Source organism: Haemaphysalis longicornis, unplaced genomic scaffold (genome assembly GCF_048455015.1).
Source record: "Haemaphysalis longicornis isolate Haplotype H1 unplaced genomic scaffold, Haemaphysalis longicornis Haplotype H1 scaffold_11, whole genome shotgun sequence".
Lineage (NCBI taxonomy): Eukaryota > Metazoa > Arthropoda > Arachnida > Ixodida > Ixodidae > Haemaphysalis > Haemaphysalis longicornis.
The window spans coordinates 117,883,156-117,899,886 of record NW_027526214.1 but is presented as its reverse complement, the minus strand read 5'-3'; the positions used below and the strand labels follow the sequence as shown (position 1 = coordinate 117,899,886).

General features: G+C 44.1%; 1 non-coding gene across 1 annotated transcript; it reads left to right on the top strand.

Moving 5' to 3' along the window:
• Positions 1 to 860: 860 nt before the first annotated feature.
• Trnat-agu (transfer RNA threonine (anticodon AGU)) lies at positions 861 to 933 on the top strand. The gene has a single exon. It is a non-coding gene; the product is annotated as a tRNA-Thr (tRNA).
• Positions 934 to 16,731: the final 15,798 nt, after the last annotated feature.

Here is a 16,731-nt window from a genome sequence, read left to right as displayed (position 1 = left end):
GGGGTGATCAATGTGGATGATCGGTAGAGGAGGGAGGGTTGAGGGATGGGTAATGGCATCAGGAAACAACGCGTGAATGATGGTATCTTCCACTTGTGTGTGGCCCATTTGAAGGCACATATCATCCAGGATCGGGAGACGCACCTTCGCACCGCTGTTCATGATGCGGAAGACACCCCAAAGACGAGAGAGACCACGTTCATGTCCAAAATCTTCACAGAAACTATGCAATTCTCATTTTGTGTGTGCGCCTGCCTTTTGTTATCTTTTTTTTCCTTTTCGCAACTTGTTTGGCCCTGTCTCTGTTCTTTTTTTTTGTCCCATTTTTTTCTGCTCTTTGTAATGGGAATATACACTCATTTCGTGCCGAAACTCCCTCCCTGACTGCTTTGGTGTGCGCTACCATTTCCTCCTACCCCCTGAAGCAAAGCATAGTACTCTTTCATGTTTCTATCCCCTGAGTCTGATTCTTAGAACGAATATGTATGGTCAGATGTGCGCCTGATGCGTGCGGAGGCATGCCTTGTTTTGAACACTCAATTTCCCTCCAGTTGCCCTGGACCACAAAAAATACCAATTACCTTGTTAATTTTTTTTCGTACTTCTTTCTCACGTTCGTAACAGGTGACTGATCTCTTTGTTGTATTTTGGGCCGATGACAAATACGTGCACGTTCACATCTTCTTTTGACCCCTCTTTTTCTCCTCTGTGGAAAGGAAGAAAAATAGGAATTAGGTTGTTAATTTTTTTGTTCTGTTTATTATAATTATTTCTGTTTAATATTAGTCGTCCACCCCCAAGTGTATGAAACAAAAAAATACTTTAACCAAAATATTCAAGAAAGGGGTGGGGAAACAGCCCCGCCGGTAGCGCAGTGGTCGTCGCTCCAGACCAGTATTCTGGAGGTCGTGGGTTCGGATCCCACCCGGCGGGCATTTTTTCACCACTTTCTTTTTGACTCAAAAAATTCTTCATCTTTTTCTAAGACATACCGCAGTCCTCCTTTTTGCTTTCCGAAGTATTCTTGACTGCCAACCCTTATTCTGTCTTAACTCACCGAGCCCCTCATTTCCAATATATATATTTAGAGAGAGAGAGAGAGAGAGAGAGAGAACGAGGGGGCTTTGAAAATGGTCTTCATGTAGAAATTTTACTTTGTAAAAGGTAGCGCCCTCAGACCTCTGCCAACATTTTGACAATGGGAGTTCTCTTTTTCAAGGCATCATGGTTCATCTCTGGCACACTGTTTTATAGACAGAGATAGAGTTTGAGAGAGGGGTGGAGTTGTTAAGAACGAGGCTGGAAGGAGGACAGCAGAGTGGGTCAACGGTCGTCGAAAGGAGGGAAATAGTTAGAGAGAAAAGGAAGTGTGGTTACTCCGACAGGACCCCGCAAGAGAAAAAGAGGGAAAACTACGAGAGGGTCGGGAGAAACAGGGGAAAATCGTATATGCTGGCCTGCGGTGGTGCCGACCAACTTCGAAGGAGGCTTCCGGGAAGTTTGGGGCCGAAAGTGGCGTCTTCGGGGTGCAATTGCAAGGTTACTGAACAGTGTGTAAGAGATGAAACTCGTAAACAAGAACAGCGCGTACAGGCTGAAGAATTCCTGGTTGTGAGGCCAGTGTTCGTAGAAGAATAGAAGGGGTATGCGCAGGTACAATCCACGGGAAGCTTTGCGGTGGATTCAAAGACTTCATTTCTGTTTTCTTGCTTTTTTTACATTTTCCTTTTTGCGAGTGTGTGTGTGTAAAGCAGGTAGTAAGACGAAATGCCGAAGGTCGAGGGAGGCGAGTGCACGTGGTATGTCGAAATCGGCTAGAAGGAAGAGAGAAAAGAAAAAAAGAGGACAGAACTTGTACTCAAGTAACAGCTTTGGGATAGGCAGGCAGGGTTGTTGCGAATGGAATGCTAAATTTTTGTACGAGCATAATTTTTTCTGCTCCATTCAGACACCATCAGGTTTCTAAGCTGCCTTTCGAAGAATTGATTCCAGCCGGCTACAGGCAATTGAATTTATGGATTAGGTACGATTCTCTGTATTTCCGGTCACTTGGAGACAAAATTTGACTGCAAAATATAGAGCTTGAGATTATCGAACTTTTGGTTCGGCTGGTTGAAGTGTTGCGCTACTGCAATTGAGGCACCGTTATGAGTGTCGGCGCTATGTCCATTCAGGCATAAGTTCATAGGTTTACTCCTCTCTCCAATTTGCTGCCTTTGAGAGAATAAGCATTCTGGCATATATAATTTGTTAAAGAATCGCACGAGAAGATTGAGTTAATATTGTGAACGTATTGGCTGGCAGTGCCATTGACAATGCAATCCGTCTGCAGATGTTTGCAGGTCTTGCATCTAGGATGAGGACAAGGGCTGATCACTGGTTCCTGGGAAGCGCCAATTTTGGCATGCACTAAAATGTCTTTTAGGTTCTTGGTTCTTCTGTAGGTAACTCTTAGGGCTCCCGGGAACGTCTTCTTAAGTCAGTCATTACTGGCTTGAATGGGCTAGCATTTTCGCAGGATGTTGTTTACGTTAGGGAGCCCGTTTGAGAATTTGGGTATGAGGGCTGGTGCTCGGGTGCTTTCGTTTCGACGTTGTTGCTTGAGCACTTCATCCCTTCCTAGCCTGGAAGCTCTTTCGTAAGCCATATCCAGCGAGCTGGCTGGGGGATTTCTGCTTGCCAACGTGAACTTTATTTAATATGGTGTTTTATTGAGTCTGTGTTATCACTGTCAGCTCTTCTTAGTCTGGTAGCCTGTCCTACAAAGGTACCTTGTTTGCAGAATCGTAGGTGATGACTAGTGTAGTCTAGGTACTCTTGCCTCCCCAGTGGTTCCCTATAAAGTGTGGTTTTGACTTTACCATTGTCAAGAACAACAGTGGCAATGAGGAAGTTCACTTCTTTATCCGAGTAATGGGATGCGAACGTAATCTACGGATCCGAAGAATTAAGGTGCATAATGAAACTTTCTAGGGCTGTGCGTCCGTGCTCCCAAAATATGAAGATGTCATCTATGTATATATCGACTGTAAACTTTCGGTTTGAGGTGGAAAGACTCTAAGAGGGAAGCTACAAGTCGTCCCGTAAAAATGTTGGCGTAGGTGGGCGCGAAAGGAGTGCCCTTGTTGGTTCCAAAAACGTGCAAGTAGTAAGATGAGTCGAACTCCAAATATTGAGAGTTCGAACTAACTTCACTAAAGTAATGTAGACTTTCCACGCATATAGGTGCCAGTTTTCTGCAAAGGCCTTTGAAGTAGCTCCTATTCCTTCCGTGATGGGAAGGTTCGCATAGGAAGCGGAGACTTGGAGCGTGACCAGATTGGCGTCATTGTTTATTTGCCCACCATCGTTTATTGCTTCTATATAGCGGAGGAAGTGTGGGGTGTACTGGACAAATGAAGGAAGTCGAAATGTCTGCCAAATGGTGATTTAGAAACACAGACAATGCTTCCGTAGGAGTGTTGCTGTTAGAAACTATTGGTCTGCCCGGAATGTCTGCTGATAACAATGCTTCTTTGGGGATTTTATGGATTTTTGGAAGAAGATAGAAACGTCCTGATTGCTTGTTCGTCGGTCTCATGAAGTTTAGTTCTGTTGTGGTGATTATTTCACTGGCCAGCAGATCTGTGAGAGTGCGCAGGGTCGATTGACTGTATTCGTTGTTTGGATTATGGCCTAAAGGCTGGTAGTGGCCATGGTTGTTAGGTTGCCTGTAGGCCTCATTGTATTTTTCCATCCGTAAGATGACAAGGCTAGCTCCTTTGTACGCAGCTTTAATGATTATTTCCATTCTGGCTACTAGGTTATTTAAAGTAACTTCTGAGGGGGTCACGTTATTGCGTTTATTTGATTCCTTCATTGCAATTAATATTTTTTATACTGATTTTATATATACAAATCGAGTTCTGGAGTATCCTCGGTATCTGGCGTGGAAGTACATGGTGCACGGAGTGCGTGGTCATTGCTTATAGAAAAAGAATTCCCTCTGTCTTATTCTGCGGGAAAATTCGGTGAGATGCTTGTGTAACTCGTATTCATTCACGTGCTTATTGGTAGGGCAGAAAGTGAGGCCTCGTTCTCGGATAATTTTTTTCAGTTCTCTAAAATTTATTCGAAATATATAACGTTTCTGTTTCACGAGAAGGCGGAGGCGGATACAACATTCTGTTCAGGAACAGGTGTCATGTTGCTGTTACTCGTAATGTGGGAGCTAGATTCTACATTTTGATTATTAGCGGTAACGAAAATTCTATCATAGCATATTCTGATGTGTCTGCGAGGACGTCAGAGGAGTTAATGCCACGTCTTCAGGATTAGCGAGAACAGGAGGTTGAAAGGTGCAATGTGTGTCGGGAAAAAGGAGCTGGTCACATTCGAATTTAACTCCTTGTTTCTTGCACATCTCCTCTTTGTTTTCATTAACAAAGGCATCAAGATCAATTTTCTCTTTCTGAATGAGTGGAAGGATTTCAATCTGCTCATTTAAAACACTAAGTTGTTTGTCACAGTGCACTCTGCGAATTTCTAGAAGGGAAAGCGATGCACGCTCAAAGTGTCTGCTATTAAGCTTCTAGTTGTTGGGGCGAAACTATAAGGGAACAAATAGGTTTAAGGCGTACGCCTTTGGGGATTTTCCTGGTTTGGAGGTAAGAGGAATAGGTATTCAGATGAAATCTGTGGGGTGTTTGTTTGCCGGCAAGATTCTGAACACAAAAGGAAGCGCTAGATTTGTGGGCAAGGCGTCCGGTCCGCTCGAGGCAGGTCACTTTCGTTTGTTTTGAGTGGACCTACGTCATGGTTCTTTTTTGTTCGGATTCGGTTGTTTTGGGGGGGGGGCTGCTAGTGGCGATGTCCACGCCGATGTCTGCTTGGCTAGTTGTTTGTGTTTTGGCGCGCGTTGGTGTCTGCGATAACATTGAGCATCATGTCCTTGGTGAGTCGAGATGTTGTTCTCCTACGTGCTGTTCAGCTGGTGTTGTGGCTGTATCTACCGTTTGTGTGCTCACGTCTTATGTGGTGTTCTTCGGGAGACAGGGTGGTTTGCTACTGTTGGGAATGTCAGGCTCGGTCTGCTGCTCGGTGCTGGCCACTGACGGGCCGGTGGTGCCGGTAGTGGAGATTGCCACCTCAAAAGACATGCTAAACCTTTACTTGATGTTTTCTGTCATTATCCAAACACCACAAAAGTTAGGGTGTAAACCGCCTTTGGCCAGATGTCCTAGGGGAGTCGTGAAAGATTTCTGTGTGGTAGATGTTGTCCACATTTTTAAGTTTAGTTCTAGATCAAGGAGTGTGTCGTTGAGCTTAACTGTTCGCTCGTAGTGAGCTTTTAGTCTGTGCATCTGGAGTGTGGGTGGCTGGAGATTGTTTTCAATTTTGGGAAGCACTGTTTTGCAGTAGTATCTTCATGTTGGTTCGTTTTCTCTGAACATCTTATACGAGATATTTGTTTGCTTTGAAAGTGTTTTCAGCACTGCTGTTTCTGAAGTGAAATATGAAGTGCGTGTTGCTGCGTGGAGCGGCATCTATGAGCTTCTTAATGTCCTAGGTTGTGGTGCCGCCTTCGAATCTCATGTACGTGGTATGTTTTCCAGACGGAAAGTGGTCTTGAATGTACCTGAAGCGGCTGTCTCCAATTAGAGATAGATGTGCCACAGAGAGGAGAGGTAACTCACCTTGTCCTGTAATCTTAGATGAAATCCATGGAACGAGAGCTTTGAAGATGGTCACCAGGTTGAAAAATTACTTTGGAGAAGGTACTGGCCTCAGACCTCTACCAAAGTTTCGACAAATAGACTTGTCTTTTTCTGGGCATCAGGGGTATTCTCTGGCACACTGTTTTATAGCTAGAGATTCAGTATAAGAGAGAGAGGGAGGTTTTAAAGAGCGGAGCTGGAAGGAGGGCAGCAGAGTGGGTCAACAGTCAATTGAAAGGAGCCAAATAGTGAGAGAGAAACGGAGTTGTGGTCATTTCGATAGGAACCCGCACGAGAGAACGAGGAAAAACTGCGAGAGGGTCAGGGGAAACAAGAGGATTTGAATTAAGGTGGCTGTGGTGGTGCCAGACAACCTCAAAGGAGGCTTGCGGGAAGTTTGGGGACAAACGATGGGTCTTCGGGGTGCAATTTTAAGGTTAGTGAATTGTGTGTAAGAGAGAAAACTCGTAAACAAAAACAGCGAGTACAGTCCGAAAAAATTCAAATGGGGAGGCCAGTGTTCGTAGAAGAATAGAAGGGTGTGCTCAGATACAATTCACGAGGAGCTTTGCGGTAGATTCAAAGATTTCTTGTCTGTTTTCTTTCTTTTGCACCTTTTTCTTTTTGAGTGTGAGTAAAGACGGTAGTAAGACGAAATTCCGAGTTCGATGGAGGCGACTGCGCGTGATGTGTCGAAACCGGCTAGAAGCAAGAATGAAAAGAAAAAAAAAGGAAAAAAATTGCATTCAAGTAACAGCTTTGGGGATGCGCAGGCAGGGTTGTTGCGAATGAAGACGCCCACTTCTTGTAAGAGCATTTTTTTCTGTTCGATTTAGATACTCTAAGGTTTCTAAGCTACCTTCCGAAGAATTGATTCCAGGCTGCTCCAGGCAATTGAATTTGTGGATTAAGTACGATCCTCTGTATTTCCGGTCTCTTGGAGACTTAAAGTTTGACTGGGGAATATAGAGCTTGAGATCATCGAAATTGTGGTTCGGCTGGTTGAAGTGTTGCGCGACTGCTATGGAGGCACTGTTATGAGTATCGGCCCTATGTCCATTCAGGCGTAAGTTCATAGGTTGACTCGTTTCTCCAATTTGCTGCTTTTCAGAGAATAAGCATTCTGGAATATACACAATGTTAAAGAATCGCACGAGAAGCTTGAGTTAATCTTGTGAACGCATTGTCTGTTAGTGCTATTTACAATGTAATCCGTCTCCAGATGTTTGCAGTTCTTGCATCTAGGATGGAGGCAAGGGCTGATGACTCGTTCCTGGAAGCGCCAATTTTCGCATGCACTAATATGCCTTTTAGGTTCCTATTTCCTCTGTAGGTAACTCTTGGGGCTTCCGGGAACGTCTTTTGAAGTCGGGCATTACTGGCTATAATGGGGTAGTTTTTCGGCGGCTTGTTGTTTACGTTAGCGAGCATGTTTGAGAATTTGGGTATTAAGGGCAGTGGTCGGGCGCTTTCAATTCGACGTTGTTGCTTGAGCATTTCATCCATTCCTAGCTTGGATGCTCTTTCGTAAGACATATCCAGCAAGCTGGCCGGGTGAGTCCTGCTGACCAGGGCGAGGTTTAGTTCAATAATGTGCTTTTTTTTAGTTTGTTATCACTGCATACCCTTCTTAGTCAGGTCGCCTGTCCTATAACGATACCTTTTTTGCAGTAGTGTCGTGGGGGATAACTAGTGTTGTCTAGATACTGTTGCTTGTCCGTTGGTTTCCTATAAAGCGGGGTTTTCACTTTACCATTGTCTCAAACAACAGTGTTGTCCAGGAAGTTCACTTGTTTATCCGAGTACTGGCATGAGAACGTAATGTTCGGATGCGAACAATTAAGGTGCGAAATGAAACTTCCTAGGGCTGTGCGGCCGTGCTCCCAAAATATGAAGATGTCATCTACTTATCGAAGATAAACCTTCAGTTTGAGGGGGAAAGAGTCTAAGAGGGAAGCTTGAAGTGGTCCCTTGAAAATGTTGGCGTAGGTGGGTGCGAAAGGAGTGCCCATGCTGGTTCCAAATACTTGTAAGTAGTAGGATGAGATGAACTCGAAAGAGTTAGAACTAATTTTATTAAAGTAATGTTGACTTCCAGCGCATGCCGGTGCCATGTTTCTGCTAAGGCCTTTGATGTAGCTTCTATTCCTTCCGTGATGGGAATGTTCGTATAGAGGGCGGAGACATCGAGCATGACCAGAAGGGCGTCATTGGGTATTTGCCCACAACCGCGTATTGCTTCTATTATGCGGAGCAAGTGTGTGGTGTCCTTAACAAATGAAGGAAGAGAAGTCGGAAATCTGTCACGTCGTGATTCAGAAACACAGACAATGCTTACGTAGGGGTGTTGTTGTTAGAAGCTATGGGTCTACCCCGAATGTCGGCTGAGAAGAATGCTTCTGTGGAGACTTTGTAGATTTTGGGGAGTAGGTAAAAACATCCTGCTTGCTTTTTCGTCGGTCTCATGGAGATTATTTCTGTTGTGGTGAATAATTCTCTGGCCAGCAGATCTGTCTAAGTGCGCAGGATCGATTGAATGTATTCGTTGCTGGGATCATGGCCTATAGGCTGGCAGTGGCCATGGTTGTTAGGTTGCCTGTAGGTCTCATTTTTATATTTTTCCACTTGTAAGATGACAACGCTACCTCATTTGTCTGCAGGCATAATGATTATGTTCGTTCTGGCTGCTATGTTATTTGTAGTGACTTCTTCTAAGGTGGTGAGGTTTTTGCGTTTGATTTCCTAGTTGTAATTATTATTTCTTTTTACACTGAATTTATGTCCAAATCGAGTTCTGGAATTTCCCCGGCATCAGGCGTCTAAGTGGAATCCATAGCAGTCGTGCAAACCTTCAACCAGCCGAACCACAATTTCGATGATCTCAAGCTCTATATTCTGACGTCAATCTTTAAGTCTGCAATTGACCAGAAACACAGAGAATCGTCCTTTTCGTAAATTCAATTGCCTGGAGCGGGCTTGAATCAATGCTTCAAAAGCCAGCTTAGAAACCTTACGGTATCTGAATCGAAGAGAAAAATATTGCTCTTACAAAAAGTGGGCATCTTCATTCGCAACAACATTGCCTACCCCTCCCCAAAGCTGGTACTTGAATGCAATTTCTCTCCGTTTTTTTTTCTTTTTTTCTTTTTTTTCTGTCTTGCTTCTAGCCGATTTAGACGCACCACGCGCACTCTCCTCCATCGACCTTCGGCGTTTCGTCTTACTACCGGCTTTACACAATCACGCAAAAGGAAAAATCAAAAACGAATGAAAACAGAAAAGAAGTCCTTGAATGTACCGGGAAGCTCCCCATGGATTGTACCTGCGCATTCTTCTACTAACACTGGCATCCTCCCTCCCCCTGGAATTCTTCGGACTATACGCGCTATTGTTGTTTACGAGATTTCTCTCTTACACACTGTTCAGTAACCTTGCACTTGCACCCCGTAGAGGCCCCTTTCGGTCCAAAACTTTCAGGAAGCCTCCTTTGAGGTCGCCCGGCACCACCACAGGCCAGCTTAAACAATTCCCCCCTATTTAACCTTGCCCTCTCGTAGTTTTCCCTGCTTCTCTCTTGCAGTGTCCTTTCGCAATAACCACATCTCCGTTTCTCTCTCACTATTTCGGCCTTTCAATCGACCGTTGAACGACTCTGCTGTCCTCTTTCCAGCCCCGCTCGTAACAAACGCCCCCGCTTATCTCTCAAACTCAATCTCTTTCTATAAAACAATGTGCCAGAGAAAATTCCTGGTGCCTTGAAAATTACAAGTCTCTTTGTCGAAACGTTGGCGATGTCTGAGGCCGTTTCCTTCTCCAAAGTACTATTTCTACCTGGTGACCATCTTCAAAGCCCCCTCATAATCTGGGTTTCATCTACGAAGATGAATGGACAATGTAAGCAACATTTCCTCTCTCGGCCACACGTAGCTCTAATTGCAGACCGCCACTTGAAGTACATTCAAGACCACTTTCTGTGTCGACAACCTACACTGTACATTAGATTCGAAAGCGGCGCCACGACCCAGGAATTTAGGAAGCTCACAGATGTCACCCCAAGCAACATTACGCACTTCGTATTTCACTTCAGAACCAACGACCCAAAGTAGAACAGCGCTGAAAAAACACTTTCGAAGCAATCGAATCTCTCGTACGAGATGTTCTGACCAAACGACCCAACGTGAAGATAAGACGGACAACAGTGCTTTCCAGAATTTAAAACAATCACCAGCCACCTATACACCACAGGTACACAGGCTCATAGCTCACTACGAGCGAACAGTTATGCTCAAGGACGCCCTCCTTGACGTAGCACTAGCCTAAAAAACCTGGACATCTTCTACCACACAGAAATCTATCATGACTCCCCTAGGACATCTGGCCAAAAACGGTTTACACCCTAACTTTTGAGGTGTTTGGATAATGTCAGAAAACATAGGTACAGGCTGAGCAAGACTTTTGAGGTGGCAATCTCCACTACCGGCACCACCGGCCCGTCAGTGGCCAGCACCGAGCAGCAGACCGAACCTGACATTCCCAACAGTAGCGAACCATCCTGTCCCCCCAAAAACACCACATGCCACGCGAGCACACAAACGGTAGATGCAACCACAACACCAGCTGAACAGCACGCAGGAGAACAACATCCCTACACATCAAGGACATCACGCTCAATGTTCACACAACCACCAACGCGTACTAACACGCCAACAAGCAGCCAAGCAGACATCGACGTGGACATCGCCCCTGACAGCCACCATACACAACAGACTCGGAACAAAAAAGGACCATCCCATAGGTCCACTCAAATCAAACGAAAATGACCGGTACCGAGCGGACCGGACGCCTTGCGCCTCAAATCCCGTGCTTCTCTTAGTGTTCAAAAACTCGCCGGCAAAAAACACACTACAGATTGCATCTAAACACCTATTCCTCCTACCTCCAAACCAGAAAAATCTCCAAAGGCCAACGCCTTAAAGCTATTTATTCCCTTGGGCTTCTCCCCATCAACTAGAAGCTAAATGGCAGGACATTTTGAAGCGTGCATCGCTTTCCCTTCTAGAAATTCTCAGAGAGCACTGTGCAACCGAATAAGTGTATTATATAAGCAGATTGAAATCATTCCACTCACTGAGAAAGAGAAAATTGATCTTGATGCTTTTACAGACCGGAAGGAACAGGAGCTGCGCAAGAAAGAAAGAATTAAATTTGAATGTGACCAGCTCGTTTTCCCCAATACAAATTGCACCATTGAAATCTCTGTTCTCGCTAATCCTGAAGACGTGGCGTTGCTCGTCTGACGTCCCCCGCAGACACATCAGAATCTGCTACGGTGCAATTTTTCCCTCCCACTAATAATGAAAATATAGAATCTAGCTGCCACAGTACGAGTAACAGCAACATGACACCTATTCCCGAAAAAATATTGTATCCGCCTCCCCCATCACGTGTAACAGCTACGTATAGATATTTCAGAAACATCATCGACAACTGAAAAAGTTATCCTAGAACAAGGCCTCACTTTCGCCCCTACCAACAATCACGTAAATGAATACGAGTCACACAAGGATCTAACCGAATTTTTCTTCGATAAGCAAGACAATAGTAAAATCAATGACCAAGCACTCTGTGCACCAAGCACTTGGACGCCAGATGCCGAGAAATCTCCAGAACTCGATTTGTATATAAAAACTGTATAATAGAAATAATAATGACAAGAAAGAAATCAAATATACGCAAAAACTTGACCCTCTCAGAAGTCACTCTAACTAACCTAGCAGCCAGAGCGGACATAATCAATAAACCTGCAGACAAAGGAGTGAAAAAATCTTACCAGTAAAAAAATATTAAAATAAGGCCTACAGGCAACCTAACCATGGCCACTACCAGCCTTTAGGCCATGATCGCAGCAACAAATAGTCAAACGATCCTTCGCACTCCCACAGATCTGCTGGCCAGAGAAATAATTACCACGACAGAACTAAAGCCCATGACACCGACGAACAAGCAAGCAGGACGTTTTTACCTGTTCCCCAAAATTCAGTCCCCAGAGAAGCATTGTTCTCAGCTGACATGCCAGGAAGACCCATAGTTTTTAATAACATTCGTACGGAAGCATTGTCTGTGTTTATGAATCACCATTTGCCGTACATTCCCACTTCTCTTATTTCATTGGTTGAGGATACCACACACTTCCTCCGAATTATAGAAGCAAGAAACTCAATGACATCATTCTGGTCATGCTCGATGTCTGCGCCCTCTATAGGAGCATTCCCAACACCGAAAGAATAGAAGCTACATCAAAGGCCTTATCAGAAAACTGGCACCAACGTGCGTTTGAAGTCTACCTTACTTTACTAAAATTAGTTCTAACTCTCAACTATTTCGAGTTCGACTCATCTTACTACTTGCAAGTTATTAGAACCAACATGGGCACTCCTTTCGTACCCACCTACGCCAACTTGTTTTTGGGGGACAACTTGAAGCTTGCCTCTCAGAGTCTTTCTCCCTCAAACCGAAGCTTTACCTTCGATACATAGATGACATCTTCATAATTTGGGAGCACGGCCACAGAGTCCCAGAAAGTTTCATTTCGCAGTTTAATGCTTCGCATCCGACCATTAAGTACTCATGCCAGAACTCTGATAAACAAGTGAACTTCCTGGACAACACTGTTGTTCTTGACAATGGTAAAGTGAAAACCACGATTTAGAGGAAACTAACGGAAAGGTAACAGTATCTAGACTACACTAGTCATCACCCACGACAATGCAAACAAGGTATCTTTCTAGGACAGGCTACCAGACTAAGAAGAGTATGCAGTGATAACACAGTATATATAAAACACACTAATGAAATAAAGTCTACCCTGGCAAGCAGGAATCACCCGTCCAGCTCGCTGGATATGGCTTAAGAAGAAGAATCCAAGCTAGGAAAGGATGAAGTACTCAAGCAACAACGTCGACACGAAAGCTCCCGACCACCAGCCCTATTAACCAAATTCTCAAACGCTCTGCCTAATGTAAAGGGGTAGTATTTCTTGCAGAAAAACTACCCCATTCTAGTCAGTAATGACCGACTTAAAAAGACGTTCCCGGAAGCCCCAAGAGTTACCTACAGAAGAACAAAGAATCTAAAAGACATTTTCGTGCATGCCAAAACTGCTGCTTCCCAGGAACCAGTGAAAAGCCATTGAATCCGTCGTAGATGCAAGGCGTGCAAAGATCGGCAGACGGATTGCAATGTCAATAGCACTGCCAGCCAATACGTTCACAAGAATTATTCAAGCTTCACGAACAATTATTCAAACATTCTGGATATGCTAGAACGCTCATTCTGTCAAAAGCAGTAAATTGAAGAAACCAGTCAACCTATGAACTTAGCGTGAATGGACTTCGGGCCGACATTCATAACAATGCCTTCATAGCAGTCGCGCAACACTTCAACCAGCCGAACCACAATTTCGATGATCTCAAGCTCTATATTCTGCAGTCAAACTTTAAGGCTCCAACCGACTAGAAATACAGAAAATCGTACCTAATCCACAAATTCAATTGATTGGAGCCTCATAGAATCAATGCTTGGAAAGGCAGCTTAGAAACCTTACGGTATCTGATTCGAACAGAAAAATAATGCTCTTACCAAGAAGTGGGCGTCTTCATTCGCAACAACCCTTCCTGCCCATCCCCAAAGGCTGTTACTTGAGTACAAGTTCTGTCCTCTTTTTTTCTTTTCTCTCTTCCTTCTAGCCGATTTCGACATACCACGCGCACTCGCTTCCATCGAAGTTCGGAATTTCGTCTTACTACCTGCTTTACACACACACACACGCAAAAAGGAAAAGGTAAAAACGAATGAGAACAGAAAAAAAATCCTTGAATGTACTGCGAAGCTCCCCGTGGATTGTACCTGCGCATACCCCTTCTATTCTACGAACACTGGCCTCACAACCCGCAATTCTTCGGACTATACGCGCTGTTGTTGTTTAGGAGTTTTCTCTCTTACTCACAGTTCAGTAACCTTGCAATTGCAACCTAAAGACACCCCTTTCGGCCGCCAACTTTCCGGAAGCCTCCTTTGAGGTCGCCCGACACCATCGCACGCAAGCATAAACCATATACACGCCACATACACGCGGGTCAATGCCAACTCAACTATATCTGCGTAAACAGGAGTACAAACGTTACACAGAGGTGGTTAGTGCGACAAGAAAGCAAACGCGCCAACGCTTTCATTTAACCCCGATTTCATAATTTGAGTATGTGAATGCTATACGATTCCCTGACTTCCCTTTCATGATGTGAGCGGAAACCGGATTCGAGGATTGTTGCTTTATTTTGTTAAATGAATGACCAACTACGTTGATATGGTGGGACAACGGCAATTTCGGGAGTGTCTAAAATACGACTTGTGATTATTGAAATGAAGTTCAAAAGACTTGCGGTTCTGGCCAATATACTGAAGCCGGCATTCGTTACACTAGAGCAGATAAATTACGTTTTCGGTGTCGCAAGTAAAATTACCTTTTATTTTCAATGTGCAATTGGAAGCTGTACTGCTGGCTGTGGCAGTTGTCGTCATTTGGTGACAAATTTGACATCGTGGTTTTTGGCAGGGTTGCCAGCCAATGGAAGATAGGCGAATAGTCTTAGATGAAGTGTGTGAATCGCGTCGGTTTGCTGATCGTCGATAGACTACGCGAGGCGCATCTTGAAAAATGCGTTGGAGCCTCTGCCTTTGCATAAGTATGTTATGATGCTTCTTAAGAATTGATGTTACTTTAAGGGCTCACGATGAATAACTGAGTATTAGATTAGTGGTTTGCTGAGTGCGAGGCTGTGTCGTCGAGAGTAAAAGTGCGTTGCGATCAAGCATGCTTGCGCGTCTCACTGCATCGTCAATAATCGCCGTGGGGTATTTTTGTCTAGTCAGGGCGGCCCGGAGGACGTCACAGTTTTGATTGAAGTGGGATTCTTGTGAGCATATCCTTTTAAAATGAACCGCTTGGCAGTAAGGTATACTAGTTTTATAAGGTTTTACATGACTGCTTTCAAACTGATGGCACTTATGGCGGTCTGTGGGCTTTCTATAAAGATTTGTAGTTAGTTTTGTATCCTTCACTGATATTGTGACGTCAGCAAAGTTGATTGCTTCAGCCGAGTGCTGTTTCCAAAAGGAGATACGGGGTGGGAGTTGTTAAAACCAGAGATGAAGGAGAGAAGTTCATGTTAGCCACGTTGCAAAATTAAAAAAACGACGTCTATGAAGTGTTTGTAACAGAAGGGCTTAAGAGCGCATTTAATTAGGTACGGTGTTTCGAGAGAACACAAAAATATTAGCATAACTCTGCCCCACCATCGTTCCCATTGAAGTACCGTTTATCAGATTATAGTGTGCATTATCGAATTCGAAGTTATTTAGTTCGAGAATAAGTTTTAGTTGTGTTTTCATTGGCCCGCGTGTATACGCTTGCGCGCGTCCCCCAAATAAGCATTAATTAGCATTTTTCCATCTTAGCTTCGGCATTACTCTGACAAGTGATGCTATCTATACCACATCTCTTACGACCGGCTGACTGTTCAAATGTTACTGTTTTATCTTTTTTCTTTTTCTCGCTTTTTCTATTATTCTTCTTTCTTTTTTTCGATCTGCAATGTATATTTTATTCTGACTCCGCTGTTCAGTAGAACGTTTGTTTTTTATTCACTGCTCTGTTCCCATAACCACTTACGGTTACTCTATCTACCGTTTTTGTACAGCTCTCACTGATTCTGCCAGTGTAAGTGACGTGGCATTTAGTAATCCTGTTAGCCTTGATATGGAATCAAATTTTCATCAACTGTTGTTGTCCTGCCTAACACAGCACGTATCTCCATTAATACCGTGATTGGCTCCTAATGCTTAATAAGCCAGTTTACTTGCCATTTGTTTTTATTCTGACGAATTCTTGCCCCAATCCGAAACGTTAGTACACTTTCGTTCGTTACCTTTTAGCCTTCTCGTTTACTGTATCTATACATATATATATCTATATATAGTATAAGTAAAGAGTCGGATACACAGCAAGAACAATAACAAAGTTTACTTACGTAGCGGCAACTTGACTTGCCTTCATCAGAGTAGAGTGATATATTTATATATATATATATATATATATATATATATATATATATATATATATATATATATATATATATATATATATATATATATAGAAGACGTTCTACGTCTCCCGCGGTAGTCGAGGGGCGGCGCTACTTGACCGGCCTCAGAGCTCTTGTAAATATAAACCCCCGCTTTAAAGTCGAGAGAGAAGCCGCTGTGGGGATAGCGTAATGGCGAACGCACCGCACCGGTTATGCGGAGATGTGGGTTCGAGTCCCGCTCCCCGAAAAACGGCGGATTTTCTCTCGACTTATATTTTTGCTTATTTATCAATGAATCAAAGAAACGTGACAAGCACACGTCAGTCGGCCCTATTAAATATTTATAAAAAAGCCGAATAGCACTGGCAATGACGACTGCAACCTTGATATGTATCTTTACCGAGTCCCTCGTCCCGTATCTCTCTGTTCTGCTACATGCATTACGAGGCACTGGCTCCAGCAGTTCGCATGTGCCAATTGCTAACCCCGACCTCCGACCACGTTCTACGTGGCGGCCGCTGGGAAAGAAGACGTTCTACGTCTCCCGCGGTAGTCGAGGGGCGGCGCTAGTTGACCGGCCTCATAGCTCTTGTAAATATAAACCCCCGCTTTAAAGTCGAGAGAGAAGCCGCTGTGGGGATAGCGTAAAGGCGAACGCACCGCACCGGTTATGCGGAGATGTGGGTTCGAATCCCGCTCCCCGGAAAACGGCGGATTTTTTCTCGAGTTGTATTTTCGCTTATTTATCAATGAATCAAAGAAACGTGACAAGCACACGTCATTTGGCCCTATTAAATATTTCTAAAAAAGCCGAATAGCAGTGGCAATGACGACTGCAACCTTGATATGTATCTTTACCGAGTCCCTCGTCCCGTATCCCTTTGTTCTGCTAC